This window comes from Dermacentor andersoni, chromosome 5 (genome assembly GCF_023375885.2).
Source record: "Dermacentor andersoni chromosome 5, qqDerAnde1_hic_scaffold, whole genome shotgun sequence".
In the NCBI taxonomy this organism is placed as follows: Eukaryota; Metazoa; Arthropoda; class Arachnida; order Ixodida; family Ixodidae; genus Dermacentor; species Dermacentor andersoni.
The window spans coordinates 100258378-100284286 of record NC_092818.1 but is presented as its reverse complement, the minus strand read 5'-3'; the positions used below and the strand labels follow the sequence as shown (position 1 = coordinate 100284286).

The 25909-nt window shown below is 50.0% G+C and overlaps 1 protein-coding gene and 1 non-coding gene across 6 annotated transcripts in view; one reads left to right on the top strand and one right to left on the bottom strand.

Annotated features, from left to right (window-relative positions):
* Window positions 1–25909, bottom strand: part of fra (neogenin protein frazzled) — a 311161-nt gene that overhangs the window by 246859 nt on the left and 38393 nt on the right. The window lies entirely within an intron of this gene.
* On the top strand, window positions 15887–15959 carry TRNAK-UUU (transfer RNA lysine (anticodon UUU)). Its single transcript has one exon. It is a non-coding gene; the product is annotated as a tRNA-Lys (tRNA).

Sequence of the window (25909 nt, the reverse complement as noted above, 5' to 3'; positions counted from 1 at the left end):
CGTTATAGGGCCAAGGAAGGGACACTTTAGAACGACGGTGCCAAAAACCACATAAAACATTAAACGGAAACGGAACTCTCGGCTCCACGCGTGATGTGAAAGAAAGCTCTCCCTTCGCTGGGTCGCACACAGCGGGTGTCACTGCCGTTGCGTACGCAGAACACACACACACGCACACGCACAGACTACGCCGGCCACTCCGCGGAAGCATCTCTCTTGTTACAACTGTTTCACCGCTGTCGTTTTTATTTCCCTTTGTTCTCATCCTTCGCCTCTCGTTTTCACATTACGGCCTTCGAACACGGCGCGCACAGCGGGCGTGGCAAAGCACCGCGAGAGTCGCGCACGCTGTTCGGCGGCGTCGTATATACGGGCGATAAAAACGGCAGAGTGCCGCCGCAGCAGCAGCGGCAGGCCGTCGCCGATGTTACTTGTACATATACGTTATTCGGGCGGCGTGCAACCCCGCGCAGTGCAAACGCAACGCCCTGCGCTCTTCGGCGGGTCGTCTATATATGCGCGCAGATGCCGCTGGTCGGAGCGCAAAGAGCGCGGCAAGCCGATCGAGCGCTTGTGCGTACGTGTGTGTGTGTCCACAGCAGCGACCAATAGCCACCCTGCGTTGGTTGTGAAACTGCACAAGGAAGAGAGTGGGAGGGGAAGCGAGAGGGCCGGAAGGAGCGGGGGGGGGGGGGGGGGGGGCTGACGTCGCAGTCCCTCCATGGCCGTCGGCTGTAAAAACGACGTCGTTTGGCGTAAAAACGTTCCCGTTTTAGCTTTTATCCCCCCGCGACGCACTGTTAGACGCGTCGCCGCTGACCCGTTACGCGCGCTGCGCTAGCGCGGGATTTCGTTTCTTCGCCGGCATGTATATGGCGAGCTTTTTCGCCTAAGCGGTGCCGTCCGTTCGGTTATGGTTCGAGAAAGATTCGCCTTCCGGAAACGCCGGAGAGGAAAAGCGTCCGGTCGCATTTGCTATTTTCTTATTTTTCGCTATGCACGCCTTTTCAGTCGAAAACGTATCGAAAACAAGGATCGTGGAGTGGTTTCTTTGCCGGAATGGCCTTCGAGGACCGTTCTGCGCTTTCTGCCGCCACCAGCCAGCGGCGAGCCTCTTTTACAGAGCGACACGTCCAATAATGGTCAGCACTCGAGAAGCGACACGGACAGAGGATGCGCCCGGGTCTCCAATCCAAAATGCGCGCTCGCCTCGCAAGCCCAAAGGCGAGCGAGCGCTTGGCGACATCGGTCGGCCGTAAACACGGTCAGTCAAGCGGTCGTTTGAAAAGATCGTCGTTAAAACACGTCCGGCGAGAACTGAGCGCCCTGCGGCGAGTTTCAAATGGCCCAAAGCTCGTAGCTCGTTGGCGCATTGCATGCATGGTGCCACATCGCGGGCCGAATTCGGAAACCGTACCGCTCGTAATTGCTGCATGCCATTCGCCTGCGGCGCCTTCGTAATCATACGCACATTATGTGGCATCTGCTCTTACGGATAGTTATATATCGTAAGACTTTTTTTGGTAGGGGATGGGGGGGGGGGGGGGGGAGGGGATTTACGGTCGCAAATATGCGGCGAGATGTACAGGACACTGCTGTTCCACGATGTATGAGCGAGGTGACAACATGCGGTGCTTCTTTTCCCTCACAAAAAAAATTTTTTAATTAAAACAGCGAAACGTCATGGCGGGCCAAGTCCTGCAGCAAAAGTTTCGCCCTTCGGCCTGACTCGAACACCGCCTTATTGATTGACTGAGCGAGTGATTAATCAATTAGTCAGTCAAATAATTGATTAGTAATTGATTGATTAATTGTCATTGCTATATTAAGACTATTCCGATCCTAATGAGATACTCTGTAGCAGAGAGCTCCGGATCATACATTCGAGCATCCGCGTTACCGCAGCGTCCGCGACACGTCGTCACGCAGGCGTCACGGCGTTTCGACACAACCACCGCGTGGCCGGGAAGCCGAACTCTCGACCTCGAGCAGAGGCAGCAGCAGAACGTGCGCACAGCCGCCAAGCCACCGAGGCGGCAGTGCGCTGAACCGGGCTCGCCGGTGCCTGTTGACGGGGGTTCGAACAGCGCCTAAGGCGCGCCTCCCGTACTGCGTGTACAATATACGCGTATAGGAGGCAACGGTGTGTCTGTTCCGATTCCCATCGTCACCGCAGTGGACGGACTGACTCAATGACAACGCAGCAATAAGAAACAAAGAAGGAGGACCTCAGCCCATGCGCTCGCACTGTCCTATCGCTTCACGGCACGCCCGCTCGCGCACGGCCAGTTTGACGGTGAACGCCAGCACACAGCAGGGAATACTCTTCTCGTTTCGGCTCTCCATATAATTCCCCTCGGAGCCATCTTCAAAGCGGCAGCGATGACTGCGAGCTCTGAAAGGGAAAAGCCGATATGGGGACCAAACCAGAAGGGGCCGAAGGGGGAGGGGGGCGGCAGGGGCACACTCGCCTGTCGGGGCAGTGATCCTTCTTGCCGGTGCAATTCATTTGCGCGCAGAATGAGGGTGGCGGCTCTCCAGACGAGGGAATTTAATTAACACACCACTTCCGGATTTCGCCGTCGCTCGGACTGCGCCTAATGCAGCGCGGATAAAACGGCTCAATCCGCGATGCGCGCAGAAGCTCTTCCACGATGCCAGCGTTCCCTTCCTCCACATTCTATTGCCATCTTTCCTCTATACGTTTTCGTTGAGCCGTGCTCCCGCAAGGGCTGCGGAAGTTAGCGTCGACCTTTCCTTTTCCCCTCAGGACACACTTCTCTGCAAAGCCCGAACTTCAGCGAACAGAACAACGTTCTGTCTATCGCCGGATCTGAACAATTAACTATAGATATCATCTCGCAAACTGCAATTAAATATCTGCACTAATGTCCACCGTCACCCCCGTAAGGCGGGTGGCCGATGGCAGACAACACTTACGAACGAAGAGCTTTGCCAATTCAGCTCCAGGTCCCATGATAACAAAAAAGCACTTACGCTAGTTCAATTTGTGAACAAAGACCGTCCAGTGAACGTAACATTATCGCAGGTGACCGACCACTCAGAAAAAGTTCCCTTCATAAGTGCAGTTTGTCATTATTGGCCGGCTGCCTTCGCTACGGTGATACGTCCAACATCAAGATTGGCTGACATATCCGCTCTTATGGGAACAAAAAAAAAATATAGAATAACTCTATTAATACGGGCCCTGGTTCTTATCAGTTCCGTCTTCATGTGCGTCGATGTGTGACACTGGGAGGCGTCATCAATACAACCTGGCCCGCTCGGCTCCAGCTGCAGGTCGCAACAACTCCAGAAAAAATAACCCCGTGCTCTACAGCGAAAGTTGCCAGCCAGAGACCTCCTACGTACGTCTCCTCTCAGGCCGGCAAAGTGCGTTTGCAGTTGACGGGCGCGCAGCGCAAAAGGGTATCTCGCAAGAAAAAGCGGCGCAACCATACGTGGGGGTACTCACTCCTGCCCCCCCCCTCGATTTGTCCCAGCGCGCGCGCTACAGCGTGAGCCGTGCGGCGAAGACGAAGTTACGAAGAGAGAAGAGGGCTTTCAGCGACGGCAGTGTTGCCGCCGCTGCGCAGGAACGCTCGAGAAAGGAACAGTGCGTCGGGGCTGTATCAGAGAGACACGTGGGAGAAAGGGCCCGCGATGTAAGTAACGCTCTAAGAAAAATCCCGCCGCGCCTCTCGTCGAGATTCAGAGAGAAGCAAGGAAAAAAGGAAAAACAAAATTCTTAAAAAAGTCCGACAAAAAACAAAATACGGTCTTCCTTTTTCACGCTTCCGCGCAGACCCCGCGCACAAGCGCGGGAGATAGCATAATATAGGAGCGAAAAAGAAAGAATGCGGACGCGTGCGTGCCGGCGGTCTGCGGAGCACCGCTTTTTTTCCTTCTTTCGCGAAGAGAGAGAAAGAGAGAGAGGGGAAATTTAATTTAGAGACGGTCTTCGCTGATTTCTAGCTGGCGTTCTTCCCCACCCCACCTCCCCGACGGCCAAATTCAATTGCTTCGGCGCGCGCGCCGCTGTATACGACCGCCGCCGAAGCCGGTGCTTCTTGAGCCGCATGCTGCCGCTTTCGCGGGGGCTGCGGGAGTGGCGCTCGCACGCCCTGTCCCTGTGCGCCCGAAACAACAAACTCGCAGCGCATCTCGCCTCGACTATGCCTCGACCATGATTTTCGGTTGGCCGACGCTCCTCGGGGGAAGGGGTCTGCCGCGCGTCTCGTCGATCTCGTTCGTCTCACGGGCCGTCCTTTACCAACGACCACCAGTCACGCCAACGCAGCGCGCGCTCCCTCCTTACGCCACTCTTCCAACTCCAAAAGACTTTCTTCGGCCGGCGTACTGTACCGACGGGCCAGTGCAGGCATCCCGAATGTTTATGTCATATTCGAGCGGTCATTTGAGAGCACTTTGGTAGCATTGCAAAGGTTGCGTAAGGCTGAACATTAGGTTTGTAGACTCGTCAAGTTGCCCTGGTGTAGCTTTCTTCTGCACCCCCCCCCCGTCTGTATTGTAAGATGGGAAAATATAATTGAAATTGAAATTGAAATAAACTAGACTCTACTCTTCAGGCATAATCATGCTCCAATGGCGATAATAGGGCAGGATCGTTGCTACTAGACCGTTGCTTGTATACAGGTCTAAAGCTAGCTGCCGTTCACGGCTTCCATAGCACTGTCAGATAAATCTGCAGCGGCCAGTCGAATGTGCCATTACTATAGTACTACACCGGATCGCACAGCTCGCACATACAGTTAATGGAAATTAATGTCAGCTGCACGGTAAACCTTGGGCAAAACATTTCAGGTCACGAGCTTGAAAGTTGTGAGCTTTCCATGGAGCACGAGAAGAGCTCGCTGCGGAAAGAGCAGCTCCGGCGTTTACACGGACTGCTGCATGCCCTCTCGTAAAATGCCTCTTACTGAGAGTGCGCAGCCCCGCGCGCAGAGTGTCGCTCGTCCTAAGCTGGAACGCTCTCTCCATCCTTGTAAAAAAGCACGGTATAGAAGTCACTTTATTAAACGGCGCCACGGCGGACCCCAGAGGGCGCCCTTTTAGTGCTCAAGACGCGCTGATTGAGCCTGTACAACGGATGGAACATGAATGTACCATGGACCAAATGCGCGAGTTATAACGATGACATCAGCACGCAATTTCTCACATCTCACACGTAAGAAAAAGTGAAATAAACAGACAATTATATTTCTTAACGTATCCTCACGCGCAGACCATGGGCGTATGCCTTTAGCCTATGTATAGGCCGGTTTCCACTGTCATAACGAAATCACTTCCCTCATTTACGACTCCCTAAACGTACGCAGCGGCAAGCTGCGCACGTAGTGTGAGCGTCGTTACTGAAGTTTCCCGAACGGCGGATGACGCAATAAATTCCGTCCGCTTCGAACAAAAAGCGGCGCCAGGACCCCCTCGACGCGTTATATAGCAACCCACTTTGGCTATACGCTGAAATGCGCCCATACGAAAGTGTTGCAGAACTCTCGAAGGGCATGCAAAGCGCGCGCGGGAGCGCTTCAGAAACGCGTAATATAACGACGTTTTCAAATCAGCGCGAAGCTTCGCTCGCGAACGAGCCGGCACGCGCCACGGTCGCCACCTGAAAGAAATTTCCAGGTTTCCCACACTTCCGAAGGCATCGCTCGCGCAATTCTCTCCGCAGTTGTGTAGAGCCGCGAAGAGGCGAACGGGTGTAAAGGGCAAGAAACAAACAAGTAAAAACGTGAACAAAACTTTCAAGCACACGATGCTATACGCTAGATTCGGCACCACGGGCCCGCTATCCCTTCACTGCCGCAACCTCCCACATTCTCCCCACCATATTCGTCCCTTTCTCGCTTTTATTCCCTACCTCTCGCTTTTGTATTCCCGTCTTGCAACCGCGGCTTCGCGGCTTTTTTCTCCCGAGCCATTTCCCGCCGCCCGCGACCCGTTCGTAATACTATTCACACCGCGTATATACGCGCGGCGGTATACCCTCGAAACGCACGTCAGACAGAGAAACACGCTATACTGCAGGCTCGCGACTTTGGTGAAACCCGCCGTCGATCCGCAAGAGGTAACGTTGCGGCACATCCCTTACGCGATTCCTCCTCGGCTTTCCCCTTCCTCCTTCCGTCCCATCCTTCTAGGGAGCGCGATCCCTTCGGCTCCCGAATCACACGCTCGGCAGAATCCGCGCAGCACAAGTCGCGAGCACATTTTTCTGTACGCTCCCCTTAGCGCGCACTCGGCGTGGACCGCGCTGTCGAGAATGCGAGAGTCACCACGTGCTCCTCCCGCCTTGTTCACTGCATGCGCTCGCGCATAGCGAAAAAAATAAAGAAAGAAAGAAAAGGCGAAATAAGGGACGGGCTACCAGCGCTAACTGTCCACGAGCCGAAGGGGCACAAGTTGCAAGACGTTTTCTAGGGTGAAAGAAGAACCTCGCTTCTTGCTTCTCTTGTGCTTTCTCCGAGAAGCTGCAGCCCATATATAGTATGTGGGCGCAGCTCTGTTCCAGAGAACCTAATGGAGAAGCCCTTCCGGCCTTACATTTACACGTTCTATCTCAGTTAAAAGCGTGCAGCGTTGCGTAATGTACATTTAGCGTCAGCTAATAGAGGAGTAAATTTACGAACCCGAGCTCATAGAAGTACCTCGTGATAGTCACTACAGACCACTGCAATGAAATGGCTTCACGGGCAAACGTGGATTCGGTCACTGCTGAACTATCTCAAAGCGGATAGAGGGATCGATCTGTGTCATCAATAACCACATCAAGAAAGCCAACTTCAGCGTATATCATGAAAGAAATAAAATGCATGGAGCACCTGGCTAGTCGGTGCACACCGTAAAAGGCAGGATAAATGCGACAAAGAAACGTGAAGGGGTGGCTTACTTTGCACTGGTTCATTCACCGCCACACAAGAAGCCATGGCCAAGTTGAGGCACGTGAAAACATTCGCAGGGCAATAAGACACAAGGGATTACAATAAAAGAGAACTTAAGATACTTTACTGCATATATGCTCTTATCCTTGCTGCTCTGCATGTGTACCTGGTTCTCGGTACAATTATTAACCATCCCTACCTTCCCTACCTCCCCCCATTCTTTCTTGAGGTGGGGGGAGAAGCAGCTTTCCAACTCCAAGCAGTCTGAGCAGCCTGCGTCAGCAGAGCGCGACACTCGCGCAGCCAGTCTTTTTCTGTCGTGCATCGTGTCCTACTCCGTCAGGCACCAGACGATTGCAGGCGGGCGCCGCGTCACCTGGCCAATTTAGGGCTCGACACAACGCCCCACAGCATCGCGAACAGTCGCATGTTCATCGGTAGCCTTCACAGTGTTGCACGGTATTGTTAAGACACGAGCAGAAAGCAGTAAAGGGGGCAGCACTGGCGCTTCCACCCGGCGCCATATTCACGCGCCAGTCGAGCGCCGAAATGAGAGGCCGCCGAACGGACGACTGAACCGGGAACGCAGAGAACCGCCATGTTTCTATCCCGCACTGCGCACCGCTCTCTGTCGCCATCCCTGTACCATCTCAGGCTTTTCTTTCCTTCTTTTTTTTTTTTTTTTTGCCTTCTAGACTTCAGTTAAGACTTCCATCTCACCGCGGCAGCGAGAGACAAGAGCAGTGCAAGCAGGCTCTCTTGGGTGTTGCAAGCTCGACAAAGATTTATTCAGGCTCCCCTTTGAGGCTTGCTGCAGTTTTCCTCTACCATTGGTGTAAGAAAGTTATGATGCAAGACGGCGGGAGAAGTAGGGAAAAAAAAGAAACGACAACGAAGTCAGCTTGAGCGTCAAACCACCTCTTATCTGTCCGGCTAGAATGGAGACTGTCTTAAGTGCACCATACAGCGACGAAAAAAAAAAAAAGGCATTCAACGGAGATAGCTAAGGGGATGGAAACACAGGAGGCCGAAGGCGACGGACGTCAACGGAAGAACTGGGTCCGTTTTGCAAGGACCCGAGTTAACTTAAACAAACCAAGAAAGGCTGGGGATTCAAGCAGCACGCAGGACGCGTCGTTGCGTGGGAGCGATAAGGGTGCCGTCAACTGGACGACACGAAGAGAAGGGTTCCGCCGGGTGCGATATAATATATAGGGTGCACACAATTGTATCCGCAAGTTTCTCTAACTTTATTTTCTTTCTTTCAGCAATAAGAAACATACAAAATCTTCCTTTTAAACGTGTGCCACATACATACTATTTCTATAGAAAACAACCGAACCAATAGAAACTTTCATATAAACCAGTAAAAGGGTGAGGCAGTAAAAGTGATAGTATAAGACGAAGAAAAAGAAAAGAGAGAGAGAGAGAGAGAGCACTATACTGCGCCTCATACGAACAACATATGGACCCGCCAAAAGCAGAGGGCCGGACCAGCAGAAACAGAAGAGATTTGAGAAAAAGAAAAAAGAAAGAAAGAAAAAAGACGGGTGGTAAAAGGGATAAATGCGCAGAAGAAGACCAGCCCCCTCGGGCGCTTCCTATCTTGACTCCTTTGAGCCGGAGTCATGGCAGCGAATCTCGAATGCTCAAGGGCTGTTTACATAAGTAGCAGAGAGAAGACGAGTCCCTCGAGCGAGAAAGAAAAAAGAAAAAAGAACTCGGACTCTGCGGTGGCTGGAAGGATACTATATGTACAAGGACGACGACAACGACGATTTCGCGATGGGTCTGAGCCACCCAGCGGGGACTCTTAACAAGTCTCTGGACGAGAAGAAAGAGAACGAGGAGGAGCAGCTTGTACTCGGGGGTTCTTTTTCGCCGGTTCTGGTGCCTTTCTCGAGACGCTGTTGCGTCATGCATGCGCGAGAAAGGCCGGCAGACGCTGATGCTGCAGGAAAAGGAATGAGCGGTGCAACAGGGAGTGACAGTGTGTAGCAGCCTTGGGGTTGGGCCTAGGAGGCTAATACGTCTCCTCCGTGACGTTCAAAGTGGCGGGTCGGGCGAGTCGGTTGGTTTACACCCAACACGCTTTCGCAAGGAACGGAACGAAACGTAAGGAAGGGAATGTCTAAACCAGCTTCCTGAGGAAATCGGTGCCCTTTACGCAACTAGACGATCCATTAAGGTGTGTTTCACCATCAACGGTACCTGCAATGTTCGTGATTTTGTTTTACATAAAAGTTTATTCTCTCCCTTTCTTGATTATGTTTTTAAAATCACTCTAGCTCTTCTTCGTTTTGGTCTCTCTCTCTCTCTCTCTCTCTCTCTCTCTCTCTCTCTCTCTCTCTCTCTCTCTCTCGCGAGACTCATTGCTAAGAATAGAGTCTCATCCTTTATGAGGACGTTGGTGCGTACGTTCTCGACCTTATCCGTTGCCACAAGAAACGGAGAATCGCAAGTGAGCAGAGACAGACGATTTACAGAGCCTTGGCTAAACGTTGAAAGCTCCACTCTCCGCGCGAATCGGCAGAGGCTTCCCGCCTGAAGTATCAGGCTATCTCCAGAACTGCAACGCTATGGGGTGAATTAAGCAAATGCATCTGGTGATGTGTCTTCCCACCACCGGAGCATTTGCTCTGACCAAAGTGCCCAGACGTATAAGGGCCACCCTCGCCCGAGTCCACCCGTGAGGCAACGCATAAGAGAGAGGGAATAAGGCTTTCCAGCGCTTACGGTACAAGTTCTTGTGATGTCACGTAGTCGAGAGTACTAGATAATCGTTGAGGAGAAGTTTAATTACCACGTTGCGCTAGAGAAAACAATTACGGAATTGAGATAGTTACGTATTTCTCAGATTCCTATATCGTTAAACAAATCAACGTTATTCTTTTTCAGAGAATCGAAATTCAATACATGAATAAAGCAATATAAAAATAAAGTTACGAAAGAGTTATATTTACGTTCTCAGTTAACTTTAGCTAAAATTTGCTATTGTTTCACCTCAGATTTCTTTTTTTGTCCTTTTTGATTTGATCCTTATATTTAGGGGGTATTATATATCAGCACTTTTTCTTGCAGTGTACTATGTGAAGCCTAAGAAACCATACTGTAGCAGAGTAACTTGAATCGCTTATCCGCACGTTCTGTTTTTGTTGCTTTTCTAGTGTTTCTTTGAGATGGCACTTATATCTTGTCACTGCTCACTGTTTGCCAATACCTCTCGCATAATAATGGTTGTTTTAACTGTGTCTGCTACTGCGTCCCTCTGATGCTGCGTCCTTCTGAGGGTGGCGTGGTACTGTGAGCCACTACCCTTTCTTTTACCATGCCACCCGAGACAATTTGTTGTATGTTTTTAAAAAGTTTCTTAAATGAAGTAATGGATTATGAATCAACGAATAACGTCATTTCAAAACTTTGCCGCATTTCATCCCCACCACAAAGAACTGCTTGACGCGAGAAACGGAGTTACACAGAGGATGGCAAATGAACGGCATTTTGCAATCATGCATGTCGAAGGCAAAAAATGCCTGCCCACTGCCCTGCCCTACTTACAGCTCGTAACGTGTTCAGGTCAAACGCGAGTCGTCGGTCTGATGAAATGGAAAACAGTCATCCACCCGAAAGCATACCATGGTGCTACAAATTAAATCTATACGGACTCCTCTGAAGGAGGAATGCTCATGACTGCCCCATCGAAAAAGAAAACCGCTATTTCCCACATCCAATAAGCGCCTACAAACACATAGGAGATCCATACAAAAATCTGTATGTTCCCGTATATTACATGAGGCGCATGTCAAGCCCGTATACGTGAACAAAGCCCGCATGGAGATACAAAGTTGTTTTTTTTTAAATGAGATTTTCATATGGTTCGTATATTGTATATGTGAATTACGGTGCATATGCTTTTCTTTTTATTTTTCCCTTTTTTTTTTACAATAGGGTGTCACACATCCTATATGAAAACATGCGGGTTGTTATAGAGGATCCCCATATGGTATTATTGAACATCGGCATATCCATATCGGCATACGAGTTTCCTCGACAAGGTGAGGAACCTTCCACTTTCCGAATTTCCACAGGCCTTACGTATTTTCTCGCTGAATCTGTAAGTCCTTTACGAGCAGTATAACAGAGAATTCGCTCATACGCGCTGAAACTATTTCTTTTTTTTTTCCGCATGAAGGTTGCGCACATACCGAAGAGTCGACGGCAGCCGTGTATCGAGGCGCTTCTTTGCATTCGGCAGGCCGCTCGCCTCTGCCGCGGAAAGCGGCGACGCGCGTAGTACATAACGCAGTTCCAGAAGCATAGGCGGACGCCGCTTACCTGCAAAGAAAAGAAAAACGTTCGTTTCAGAGAGACGATCAAGTAGCACCTCAAGTATACACTAGTATTTATTTATTTATTTATTTATTTATTTATTTAGCCACAATCTTCAGCCATGAATTGGCAAAACAAAGCATTCAGAAAAATAGCAGTACAATGCAGAGCAACGCAAAAAAAGCCCTCTGCCCCATCCATCTCCGCGTGCGGAGATGGTTCGGTCCTCACCTGCGGCAAGTTATGTTAGCGACCGTTTTTATTTACCTTAATCTCATCATTTATACTTTCTTGTAAACATAACAACTAACTTTTCGTATCTTTCATGTGGCTTCATTGTCTATCATTTCGTATGACTGAAGCACTCGAAGGGCATTCACTCTGTGTTTATTAAAGGTGCTTTATAGTCGCGCAAAGCGATTCATTCAATTCAAGGAGTTTATTCTGCCGAAATCAAAAGGGCATCATCATCATCATATCATCATCATCATCATAATCATTAGCTGATTTTTTTACGCCCACTGCATGCAGGACGAAGACAACTTACAGCAATACCAAATTCACCCTTGTACTGAGTCACCCGACTCCATATGGCCTACGGCTGCAAATTTCTACCATTCCGCCACACGACTTCGTTCTCTGCCACCCACGACTGCGATTCCCTCGTGCTGGCACCCATTCGGGAACTCAAACGGACCACGTCTTATCTGCACCACGCATTACATGGCATGCCCAGCTTCATTGCTTCCTCTTGGTATCAACCACAGATTATCGGCTACCCCCGTTTTAATAAATCTATAATCAACACCACTATCTACCTGTCTCTTAGCATTACGACGATCACTTTTCTTTCGCTCCTTCGCTCGCTGCGTGGTCCACATAAGCAAACGGACGTATACGCTCGCACAATTCTTGATATCGAAACACACGCTGGAATGCGCAACCCAGCGCGGGGGGCACGGCTTCACAAGACGGAGCGGCTGCAACCTCTGTATACGAGAGCGATTCATCGCGTATATACGCCGCTCTATCACACAGTCATCGACGCGCGCCGTTATCAACGGAGGGCGGGCAGTCATGAATACGACTGGTACACGTTGCTCGCGCTCCTTCGTCGGGGCTCGCGCCACTGCCTCGCACAATGGTCTTTCTTGGTGGGCGTGTCCCCCTCCTCCTCTTTTACCGCTGGGAACAGCGGCGCATCTATACGACGCGAGACGCGCATCTAAAACGCCACGCTTCGCAACCGAGACCGCCGCTAGCTGCCCATGTATATAAGGCACATGCACACAGCCGACGAAGCCCCCGATGCGCCGCGTCCTTCGTCCTATAGTGTATACATGTGTATATGACGGGAACAGAGCGCGCCGCACACACAAGAGGCTCACATGCAGTCAGTCAGCGGTGGTGATCGTATCGGAGGCGGAGCTCGCCGTTGTCTCGAGCGCGCGCATGCAATAGGCCGAGAACTGGTTCACCGCGTATGCAAGCGCTGTAATTACAGGCGCGCGTATATACGTGCACGTATACACCTTCCGTCTCGCGAGCGCCTTGTATAGTGCGCCCGTGTGCCCTGCACAACTGCGATAGAGCACCACGGAAGAAGTCGCGAGGAGCGCGCGCGTACAGCCCCCACCGTGAAGGCATAACTACGTGTATACATACTTCAACGGGGACGAGCGCGCTCGGCTTATAAGCCCGATGTGTATCACGCTCGAGAGAGACTGTCTTTTCATACCATGCGCTCATCCGGGTCCCGATCGCCGCGGTGGCTCACAGTCGTCTCATTAAAAGAAGCTCGCACACGAATCCGAGTCGTACAGTATATATGAACCCTGGCGCGCTGTACCGAGCGACGTTTGTAATACTAGAAAACTTCAGAACTCAACACGCGGCACAAACAAAGCACCATTTACAGCGTCCACGACCGAGCTTTCCGCCAAGTGAAGTGCGAACGGGAAGAAGCGAAGCTGAACTTCTCTTACACCTGGTTACTTAACTGGAAGTTTCAATGAGCGAACTTAGACGCAACGGTACGCTGTAAGGGCCCCCTTCGTCAACAAAACAAAGCGATTGTCAGCAGTGTCGCGCACACGTACATACCGGTGAGCGTGGCCATATAAAGTGCAGCAGAAACTTGATGTGGGCGAGTTGGTTTAACATATATATACTTGAAGGAAAGAATAGCGCCTGTCCGTCGTCCATGTTCTTATCTTAGTCCGCGTCTTTGTAGCGCTCATTTCTTTTCCCTATAAAGTAATCCGTTTCCTCGCGATCGCGCCTTTTCGCAGCGAGACCCCAAGTATCCGAAACACGCTTCGCAAGGTCAATCCAAAGAGGTCGCGAAGCTTCGGGCGAAAAGCGGTTCAGTACAAACTGTTATCGACATCAGCAAGGGTGGTTATGGGAGCAGCGATTGAAGCGCGACGATGTTTGGAGGACAATGTTTGAACAAGCACTGGGAAAGAAAAAAGCGTTTTTTAATTCAAGCGACACACAGATTCATTAAACTAAAATAAAATTCCTCGTCAGTTTTATATATTCGTGACGATTTAAGAAAATACAAGTTTATATAATTTTATTATTATTCATAAATACATTTTTTTTTTTCAGCGCCCATCGTTACAGGGGGCGTTGACGCCACTACTTGAAATGTGCAGAAAGGCGCGCTCGTAAAGTTCACCTGTCGAAATACGCCCCTCTCACAAGTTGTGCTTTTTTGCTTGTCGAAGTTTGTCTGAATTTGTTGACGCGGGTAGCTTCATCGCTTCTTAACCTGTTCAGTCAAAAGTAGTGAGTTACGACCGCCAGATATTTGTGTAGCTGTTTTCATGCGACTGCGCTGGCCGACGGTGTTACGGTTGGAATCTAGGGCATCTAGCACACCGTGCAAAAAGGATTTTCGCCCACCATGCCTCGTCGAAACGAAGTGCGACTTCCTAATTCGCCATGGTCATCTCCAGTGTCTTCCGGTCTGGCGGAAGCCCCGCAGTGTTTACAGGCCTCTTTTGTGTGCGACTTTAGAGGGACCCTTTCCTCGAACTGTCATACTCTACAGGAGAATTTCCACGAACTAGCAACGCGCAAAAGAGAAGGACAAGCGTCTACAATTCCCGGAGGCTTGGTATAACCGGAGGCTTGGTATAAACGGAGGCGGGGCCCTCTTTCCGCGAATCAGACTCTGTGCCTGTCATGTGACGTCGACGGAAGAACGATTCATCCCAAGATTGTAGAGAGCCTATTTAAGGGGCTCCGAAATGTACCTTTTTGACACTTCATTCTCTTCTCTTCATCTTTCACCAATTGTTGAATAAACCAAGTTTCGCACTAGAATTCGTCTCGTCCTTGCTTGGTCGCCATGGTCTACCGGATGCCTGCAGCCCGCTGACAACGCCACGCTACCCAATAGTAACGTCGGTCGCGCTTCGGTAGGGAGGCGTCGCTACAACTCGGCAGCAGTACGATACGCTACCCTGGAGTACGCAACAACGGGATTGGCATCCGACGATAGGATCAGCACTCTACACCCAAAACTGTCGTCGTCCTCCAAAGAAAGTATCTTCTGTGCAGGGGTGCGATTTCGACAACCGTACGGCTGGCTTTTCCCTGCATCGCTTTCCTCGCTGAAAGCTCAAAACGCCCATCAAGTCGAATGGTATGGGGCATTTGAATATATAACTTTAAAGGCAGGCCAACAAAACAAATTTCGCGCCTTCGAAAATAAAATGACGTCACTTCTGTTTTTAACGGATACGGCGTCACATTATTTTTTTCCCCCTCCGGAAGTGTTCCCTCCACATACAGATGGCGCTAAGCCACATGAACCGCCGATGAACCACCATGTTTTGAACGTATGGGCTCCTATATATGGAAGCTTCGCTACCAGGTATATTTACCTTGCGCTTCATGGGACAGAAAGTGAGTCTGCTGATCTTCAATGTCAGCGCCGCTCGCCACTCGTTCGTAGCGATCTACTATGGGCAGACAGTCAAGGTTGGCCGCTAAACGACATACATTATGGGGTTTTACGTGCCAAAACCACTTTCTGATTATGAGGCACGCCGTAGTGGAGGACTCCGGAAATTTCGACCGCCTGGGGTTCTTTAACGTGCACCTAAATCTAAGTACACGGGTGTTTTCGCATTTCGCCCCCATCGAAATGCGGCCGCCGTGGCCGGGATTCGATCCCGCGACCTCGTGCTCAGCAGCCCAACACCATAGCCAAGGCCGCTAAACGAGCAAATCAACGTTTTAAAGGACGACGCGACGTCGGCAGAGACTTCGCCACCACCCTGCGAGACGACACGAATGTCTTGCTCGCAGAAAACTCGTCGAACGAGGGGGTGGACGTACCTACATATCAAGAGGCCGCTGGCGAATACTGATAAGGCTCGCGGGAATCACCGTTCAACGCGAAGGAACGAAGCTATAGGAGCAAGCACGAACAGCAGCATACAAAATCACAGTCGAGATAGCAGGCACAAAACGCGTGAAGTGCGATGAAGATACAAAATGGGGAGGCATGCGCGTCGACCCTGAACGACAGCTGCGGGCGGGCGCTCGCGGTGTGACGGAACGAACGGCAGAGCGCAGATGCCATCGCGGTGGGGCCACTTGCATCAGTCGTTCTTCAAGGAACAGCACAATCGGCTGCCCGGGTAGCTCAGTCGGTAGAGCGTTAGGCTTTTAACCTAACGGTCCAGGGTTCGAGCCCCTGCTCGGGCGAGCGGAATTTTTGTTCTTTTTTTTTAACTTCGCCTAATGACTATTACAATGACGAAGAGTAGTAGCAATTGCAATGCCGGTTAATGTTATTGTTCATCTGCGTATTATTTTTTTTTTCGCTTTAGCTTCCCAGCGACTGACATTAAAGGCTCGTTTCGAGCCCGGTGCGTCTCGTGTGTGTGCTGCTTCAAATTCATATTTGCAGCAATATATAATTACACGTTGTGAATGCTCACTAGTAAGTAGCATACATCGATGTGGAGCGAAATCGCTAACACGCGACCGGCCACAGAAGAACCAGACGGCATTCTTACTACGTGCGAATGTCCCACTTTACTCGTGGATAATATTTACATCAAGAAGCTGTACAGTGATATGCCGCACCATTATTAATATAATGCCCTCACCCCATTACTCGCTGTACACCTTGGGGTTCTTAGAGCACGGAAGTGATAACCCTTGGCAAAGCGTACACTCTAAGAACAAATACACACCCTTTGGGGTGTATCTGGACCGTCAGACAACAATAACCGTGCAACTATGTTGGGTGCACTTCCTTTCTTTTAACGCTAGGCAGCCGGTATGACACAGCATTCTTGACAGGAAAGATATAGCGGGCGAAGAGCTTTCAAGAAAAAGGAAACGCAAGCGAGATGAATTTTACTGATCTGGGACGAAAATAAGGCCCCAAAACGGTGTAACCAGTTTTTAAAGCGTATATACAGGGTATTTCGGCGAGCACTTTCCTTTTTTTTTTAAATTGCCTGTGACAGGTAGCACGATTTTAGTCCATGAGCTAGTCTACTCGAAAAGGAAGACATTACTCGCATAAATAATTGAAATGCAGAATTGACTAATTAACAAACATTCCATAATTAAGTCCTAACTAATTACCTTATGGCAGATATTTCAATTTACAAATTCTAGCGAGTGAGACTGCAAGGCATATCCATTTGAAAAGAATTGTGTGGGTGACACCGTTTACGAACTATGCGCCGTCAAACTTGCGGTAAAAATGCACTATGGTTCCACTTACGTTCTTAACAAAACGTCGCTTACGTATTGAAGCACTAAAGTAACTGGAACGACAGTTCAATTATCCGCGAAGGTCGGGAATCAAACATCTCTAAACCGGTGTCATCCTGAGTATTCTTTCCGAGTGGATCTATCACCTTGCGAACGCCCTGGCTAGAATTTGTAAATACCGATACGTGCTGTAAGGCAATTAGTTAAAAACTTAATTAGTGTTCTTACTAATTATTCGTTTATTCATTTCAATCTTTTGCGCAAGTAATGTCCGCTTCTTCGAGTAAGCCAGCTCATGGACTATAATTGTGCTACCAGCCACAGACAACTCTTTAAAAAAAGTTTTGGAAGTGTTCGCTGAATACACCCGGTATATTTCAAACTTCATTTGCCAGTGCAAGCTTGTTTAGCAATAAAAGATAACTTAAATGAATAAATTCTGGGGTCTTTATGCGCCAGAGCCACGATCTGATTATGTATATCACGCCGTAGTGGGGGAGGGGGTCTCCGCATTAATTTTTGACCACCTGGATTACTTTATCGTGCACCCAATGGACGGTACACGAGCGTTCTTGGATTTCACCTCCATCGCGGTCGGATAGCGAACCCGCGACCTTGTGCTTAGCAGCGCAACACCATATCCACAAAGCCGCCACGCGCGTAAAATTTGAGCTAGGACTACTAGGATTCACGATGGATAAAACAGCGCAATTAACGGAACATGACCCGCCGTGGTTGCTCAGTGGTTATGGTGTTGGGTTGCTGAGCTGTTGGGTCGCGGGATCGAATCCCGGCCACGGCGGCCGCATTTCGATGGGGGCAAAATGCGAAAACACCCGTGTACTTAGATTTAGGTGCACGTTAAAGAACCCCAGGTGGTCGAAATTTCCGGAGTCCTCCACTACGGCGTGCCTCATATTCAGAAAGTGGTTTTGGCACGTAAAACCCCATAAAAAGAACAACGAAACGGAATATGGAAAAGGACAACAAGGCGTACCTTGTTCAATCTTCTGATCTCTCTCTCTCTCTATCTGCAGTGTTTTTCTAATACAAATGTTGTTTCCCTGCTGGAAAGCTTTCCTTGCATATTTTCTCCAAAGGAAAACAAAAAGAACGTAAAAGCAAATTAGCAGATAATAATAAAAAAAGAATAAGAGAAAGGGGGTCTAAGAGTGTTGCTCTAAACCCAACACGAGGCAGTCCCTACAGAAAGCGTCAACACTGGCGGGTGTCGCATAACTCGGGTCGCAAAGGGGGGGCAGGACCGTCGGCACCGACGTTGCTCCGCTTACAAGCGATTCCTGGCGCTGTCGCACGCTGAGGCTAGCCTCTAAATAAGGCGGCCAGTCGAAGAGGCGACGACGCCGAGCACTCGCGCCTCCTTCACCCTCGATTGACTGCCTGCTTCGCGTCCAAATATGGCGCTGCCCGAAAGGGGTGTACACGCGCACACACACCGCCACGAAGACGAGCAAACACACACACACACAGATCCAAAGGCAAAGTTACGAGAAACGGACCAAAAAAAAAAAAGCCAAGAAAAGACAGATGACTTCCGGCGGCGCCCGAAAGGAGCCACCGCGAGCAAACAAGGTGGGTGCGGAAAAAAAAAATAAGGTAGAACGCCTCAGACGATGCTGGCACACACACACACACACACACACACACACACACACACACACACACACACACACACACACACACACACACACACACACACACACACACACACACACACCACACACACACACACACACACACACCACACACACACACACACTCACGCGCGTCTCCGTTCAACGGAGCTCGTGTATTTTCCGCCTCACCGCACGCACCGAGATGCCAGCGGCGCGTCAGCACACACGTAACGCGAGCGAAATCTCCCTGATCATGCGCGCGCACAAACACACGCGCGCACGTGGCGCGTGCGACTGACTGTGAACGACGACGGCGACGAAAAAAAAAAAAAAAACCGCGACGACAACGGCTCGCTCCTCATCCGGGCCTTCCGCGATCGCGCGCAGCGCCACACAAACAACGCACCAGTCCCTTTCCTTACTTCACGGACCAGGTTCGATGGCACCGCCGCCGAGAGCGAACCCGAGGAAGCGGAAGTCGGCTTCGCCGCACGACCGCGGGCACAGGAGTCGCACTTTGTGCGACTGTGTGTAAGTTTCAGTTTGCGCACAGAGCCGTTGTTGTGCGAGCGAGCGCTCGCTCGCGCACACAAAATGCGAGCTGAGCGTGCAACTGCGGGGGCCTTTAAAAAAAAATTGAGGGGGGTGGGGGGTGGAAGGCAGGTCGTGGCAGACAGCCACGCTCGCAACCTGCGTGCGGCGCAACGCATGATCGGAGACACAGCGCTCGCCCCTTGTGCTCGGCCGCACGAACTGACGTCGCGTCTAGGAACGCTAGCGTTTGCGTGATTACGTACACTATAAACCGCGCATGTACACGACACGCAGGTCACGAGCCTATAGGGAGAACAGCGGCGGTGACATTTTTACGGCCGCGCGACCGGCGCGCGGTAAGCGCGTGGCATCGTGTGACAGAGCCCCCCCCCCTTTCCATCTTCTCCCAGCCAACAGTGCAGTTTCTAAAAGTTGCCTGCTCGTAGCGACAAAGCGACGACTGCGGTGGGCTGGTCTTGTGAATTTAAGGATGCACCAAACTAGTCGCACGCCCTACAGTTTTCCAAAATGTGCAGTCAGGCTTGATACACAGAACGTGCGGTCGGTGAACAATTGACTGTATCGCGAGCACTTGCGGCTCGTCGTTACGTGCATAGAATGCCTGTCGCTAAATTTATCGGGCTGAAACCCTCGCGGCTATAGCTCTGCCATATTGCCGTATGCGGCACTGTTGTTGCTCTCGGTGCTGGGGTGGTTTCAGAGAACAGGCACTTCCACGCACCAGCAACCGCTACACTGACAAATCAGGAGAGAACCACTATACCGTCATTGGGCAACACGTGTCGATCAAGAGCTCAAGAAAGTTGTCGCCCGAGAACGCTTACAATGGGTAGTGCGTTGGCTTAGTTCCTTGAGAAAGTCGTTTGCAGAAACGGAAAGATAGCTCTAACAAAAGAAGACTAAATGCTAGAAAGCACCAACACCGCAAGCGAAGTTCTGCAAGCAGGCTTCCCCATACACCTCGATCGGCCCAGTGGAGTTGGTGGACTTCACGCTCTATCCTTCGGTAGCGCTGCGTACCCAGTGTCAGAATCGACGAAGGGAGTGCGTCTAAAACGGTGCGAACCTGTCTATGCGATCAGCTGTGATTTTTTTTCTCTGGCCTGAGGCGCGAGGTTCGCCACCTTGATTGACTGTCTCATACAACACGTGCAGAGAAGCGCACTTGCGGAATTTTACGTCATTTCGTTAAAACATTTAAAATAAAACATACGTACAGGCTGAGAAGAAAGGAAGAAAACTCCGCGCTGATGACTGGCGAAAGATTATTTAGGGAATGATAATAACACTCCAGAAAAGCTAATCCGAAACTACGCAAAAAGCGCATATGTCATTAAATTTCCGAAATCAAGAGAAAACGTGGCGCTGCCCAAAGGTCTTCCCGATGAAGCAGTGGGCATTTGCCGTTCTATAGCCGCCATACAGTTGGCTCCTGCCTTCAAATATGGGCGCATCCAGGATCGCTGGTTGTTAAGAGAGTAGGAATACGGCGCGCGGGTTTCGTAGTTGCGAGAGGCCACCATCAAAAATGCATACCTCCGCGCGAAGCGTCACCTTAAAACACCTAAGCTATGATGAAAGGCTTGTTTGAAGTGAACATAGCCAGGCCACGTTGTTTATCAGGGCGGTAACTCAGTGCTGAAAAAAAAAAAGAAGAAAGAAACTACATGCCTTCGATCCAGTCTACTTTACAGCGCCTCTCATTAAATATGTGCAGCGCATATTGTGTACGCCGGGAGGTTTAGATGACACGACATGCATGAGTGCATGCATCTACAGTCTGTTGCACAATGGTTCGACACAGGAGCTAATGTCATTTCATCGATATTCATGAGCGACCTAACGCTAATGCGCGCGCCCGCCGGCAAATACGGTAAATAGACCGTGTGGTCTGATCTAATTATGTCGGACGGTGCTTTTCGCCTACTCGTAGCATGTTTAACCGTTCTCACAGGCACATTCGGAGGGCGTTCGCGACGTGTCTCTTGAAAGTGTCGTCCACCCTGCCGATACTTTCCCCCGCCCGCAAAAGAACGTTTCGACATTTAGTTGTGAAAAGTTCTTGCGTCAAAGGTAGACTGTGTGCCTAGATAGGAACAAAGGAAGTTTACGCGCAGCTGGCGTTCGTAGATATTGCTTTGGCGGTAACCGGCGCAGCAGGTACTGCGTACGCAGAAGCTGTCATACAAGGCAAAAACACGGCTTCACAACCTGCTGACACTGTATACTGCGCTTTCACTATGAACGCAAATATCCAGAGAGAGAGAGAGAGAGAGAAATTTATTTCGAGAAAGACAGAAACGTCGGTCGGTCTAAGTTACAGCTTGCTCTGACCAGCTACTCTACACTGCAAACGAAAAGCAGAGATAAGTAGTGATGACGAAGAGAAGGAACTGCATATACACACAGCTCCAACGTTGCGGCAACTCCAAAACTCACGTGTGTAGTCGAGTGGGTTGTAAAAAAGGCTAGAACTGCTATTACAATCCCGCTTGCTTCACTTCTATCAGGTTAAGGACATAGACGTTGTAATATGCGCGTAATACGTCAAAGCCGTCTAAATAACTGCGCAGCGTCGGCAACACTGTGGTGTATACTCTAAACGCAAAGGGCGCTCGCACTGTCTTGGTACGCGCCCGTAGAACACTGCCGCCTGCGCTGAACCAAGCACGCGGCGGCAACTTCCAACGAGGAGAGCGAGATGCGACCACGGATACGACGACTCCGCGTCGAGCGGGCGGGAGTGGAAGAGGTCCGCGCGCTTGGACGCCTCCGGTGCCCCGCGGAAGACGCGCCTCCGTCGCTCGCACATCCGGTGGTGCCCCGCTCTGCGCGCGACAAGCGGCACCGCACACGCGAGTCTGGAGAGGAGCCAAAGGAGACGCCGCCGCTTAATTAGGAAAAAAGGGGCGCAAGCTAAGCGCACGCGCGCGCGCGGCTTGTACGCAGTGAGAGGAACGCGCCGGAATCAGCCCGCCGCGGCGGGGACGTCGCCTCTGCAAACTCACTCGGAACGCTCGTCTCATCTGCCGAGATTCAAATCGGTGGCGTTCTTTCGACCTATACGGCTGAAATATCGCAGGTTTATTATTATTATTACTTTTTCGCATGTGCGGCATGCCGCAGAATCAAACTGTGGAACTGGCGGCGATTGGACGCTTTGCTCAGGTACGCACAAGATCAGAACTCGATTACTCATCCTAAGTGACTGCCGCGCTGTTGATATACATATATATATATATATATATATATATATATATATATATATATATATATATATATATATATATATATATATATATATATATATAGAAGCCGAGTGTCTCACCCACTGGGCTAAACACGTTTATTTTACACCGAAGCTGCCTGTGGCTGGGATGGTGAGATTTCTCCCTGGCGTAACGTCGACAGAAAACTATAATCATCTGTGGATCATACCCCCGCAAGGCAAAGGCTACAAGTACTCGGCAAAGTGAAGCGAACAGTGCATACTTTCTTTGGAATCACGCGTACAACATACAGAACGGCATACGTTTCAATAAAGAACGAGCTCAAAACAAGCATCCGAGCCACATAATTGATGATAAGGCGCTCCTGCATGTATATGCAATGCGAAGCACGTAGGGCTCCCCGGTAAAGGTTATTGTTGGACTCCCTGGTACCATACGTTTCCCGTTATATATTACTGTAGCACAAGCTGCCGCGGCGACGACAGCTTGACTGTAGCATACGAAGCAGGGAGTGACGTAACTACACTTTCGTATGTAAAAGATGAACCCGCCTAGCAAATAATTTGTGTTGTGGCAGAACTATGGGAAGGCCACGTATAGTGAGGACTCCTCAAGTGTAGTCTGCATACGAGGCGAGGCCAATTTCTCTTCTCTCTGGTCCACTGTTTGTAGGCGCACGAAGTAGCGGCGCAAGCCAAGTCGCAGGCCGTCGAAACGTCTTAAGCTAATAATTAGGTAAAGTGCATGTGAATGTCACCGCATGAATGATTTCAACCTACGTCGCAATGGGTAATCGTTCTAGTTGTCGTTTACAGCTTCGCTGTCCAACAACACTCACAGCGGGGATTGGAGACCATTTATTTTTCTTTATTGCCACCGGGCTAAACACCCGCTTGCAGGAGGTGAATATGTCTGAATATGTCGTACCGGCGGTACAAAACAAATGTCAAAGGAGAATAATTTCTATGAAGGCTTTGTTGAAAGATTTCATGATGATGGAATAAAATCCATCTTTACTATCACATGCAAAGCGACTTAGAGCCTTGTAAACATCAGGAAAATTCCGGTTTGGCCAAAATTTAATGCTAAACGCGCCACATCCCCGATGCGTTTCGGTGGCCGTGGGATGCGCCTTCCGTTGGGGCGTTCCTTCACCGACCGAAAATGCCACTGATCTCTGAGGGCTCATGCGCAGATAAGCGCGCATGACATAAGACAGATAAGCAGTCGATTAGTTCATAAAGATCATAAGGTGTGATGAGGTGTTATATGTCTCTTAAAGGGCCCCTGAAACGGTTCGGACAAATTTTGTAGACGCGTAGGGTACAGCTTAAGTAGAACATTCGCACCACAATTTAAGTGAAGCGTTACGTATTAATGGAGCTACAAGCGATTAGAAGTTACCCTCCTCCCCAGTCATGCTTTTCCTCCTCAACTCGTTCGCCGAGCGAGCGGGGCTAAGCTCCGCCTTCACTGGTCCTGCGTCACGATGCGACGTCAAATCGTCCACTTCCGGTTGTTTTGAAGCCCGCCCCCGCCCGCGCGAAACCTCTCCGCTAGCCGCTTGGCTGTCGACCCCAAGCGAGAGCTATCGAAGCAGCGTGCGTTGCGAGCATTCTGTCGTAGCGCCGAACGTGTCTGGTATTCCGTTAGCCACAGGCAAGCTGATCATATCGGCAAATGACTGGAGGCATAAACTCAAGCTGATGAAGGAACTTTGGCGCAGACGTACGTGAGCGGCCTGATCGGTCTGCACGGTCCAGACACTTGTTGGCGCAGCACTTAACCAGCCAAACACAGCGCTAATATTGCTCTAACCAAGTGTAAAACATTTGAAACATTTATAAAAACAATGTGTTGATGATTACATTCCTGCGAAAAATACGCACCAGCAGCAAAAAAGAATACGCTTCGTTGCTGCTACTGTGTATGGTTGAGCTCTATGCCACCAGGTGGCTGCACCGTGCAGACCATTTTATGCGGACGACATTGTGTTGCTCGCAAACAAGCAAAGTGATTTGCAACGTCTGGCTAATATCTGTGGACAGGAAGGCAACAAGTTAGGTTTGAAATTTAGTGTTAGAAAATCAGGTGTTATTGTATTCAATGAAAACAGTGAACAGACAGTGGAGATACAGGGCCAAGAAATACCTCGGGTAACAGAATATAAATACCTTGGTATATGGATAAACGAAGGCAACGGATATATGGAAACACAGGAAAAAACCATAACAGTCAAGGGGAAGAGAAATGCAGCCATAATGAAGCAAAGAGCGCTATGGGGATACAATAGGTACGAGGTCCTCCGAGGTATGTGGAAAGGGGTAATGGTTCCAGGACTTACTTTTGGAAATGCGGTTGTTTGCTTTAAATCAGGGGTACAGTCAGGACTCGACGGGAACCAAAGGTCAGTGGGTCGCCTCGCATTGGGCGCTCACGGGAAGACTACAAATGAAGCTGTGCAAGGGGATATGGGCTGGACTAGTTTTGAAGTGAGGGAAGCCCGCAGTAAAATTGAGTACGAAGAACGGCTGAGGAATATGGAGGAAAGTATGGGCTGGGAGAGTGTTCAGGTATCTGTACAGGCAAAACATTGATTCACAGTGGAGGAAAAGAACTAGGAAGCTTACCAGCAAGTATGCGGCCTGTGGGGTGGGCAACACAGCAACAAAGAAGGTCAAGCGGAAAGTCAGAGAGGCTGAATTAATCTCATGGGTGGCAGCAATGGAAAAGAAACCTGCCATGAGTAACTACTTAAGGGGAAAAAAACGAAATTAGGAAAGAAACCATTTATGATAACTCAAAGGGAAGCTCATTACTTTTCGAAGCGAGATCGGGATGCCTTAGAACACGCACCTATAAAGCGAGATATAAGAATGAAGAAGAAACATGTGCTTGCTGCGGTAAAGCTAGGGAAACGACGGAACATATTTTATTAGAATGTGAGGACGTCTACCCAGCGGTCGATTTAGGCACCACTGGCCTCCTTGAAGCCCTTGGGTTCAGCGGGAGCAGTGGTAAAGCAAACAGGTCCGCAATAGACATCAGTAAGAGGCGATTGGAGGATTGGTGGAAGAAAAGTAGGGAAACGACAAAAGACGGAGACGTTCAAAAGCACAGTTCGCAATAGGGTATCAGAAAATTTGGACGTGGTAGTTCATAGTGGGGTTTTTTTTTTTTTTTTTTTTTCATTGGTGAACATAGGTAGGATATTAGGCAGCATAGTAGTAAGAGCTTGGTGGCGCAAGCCACCGCCCCGTTCCAAAGGTGACGCTCATAACATCCATCCATCCATCCATTCACATTTGCCCTTCTGCTCATCTCGGCTCATCCCGTTACGGCACAGTCAAGCGGCCAGACCCTGTCCCCTTGCGCTTACGTTTGCCTAATACGGGACTCGCGAAACGCTAGTGCGTTAGTAATCTTCCTGTGTAAAGTGACGGCCACAAACGCGCAAATCCTGGCGCCGATCGGATAGCGGCAGTCCGATGCGTCCGATGCG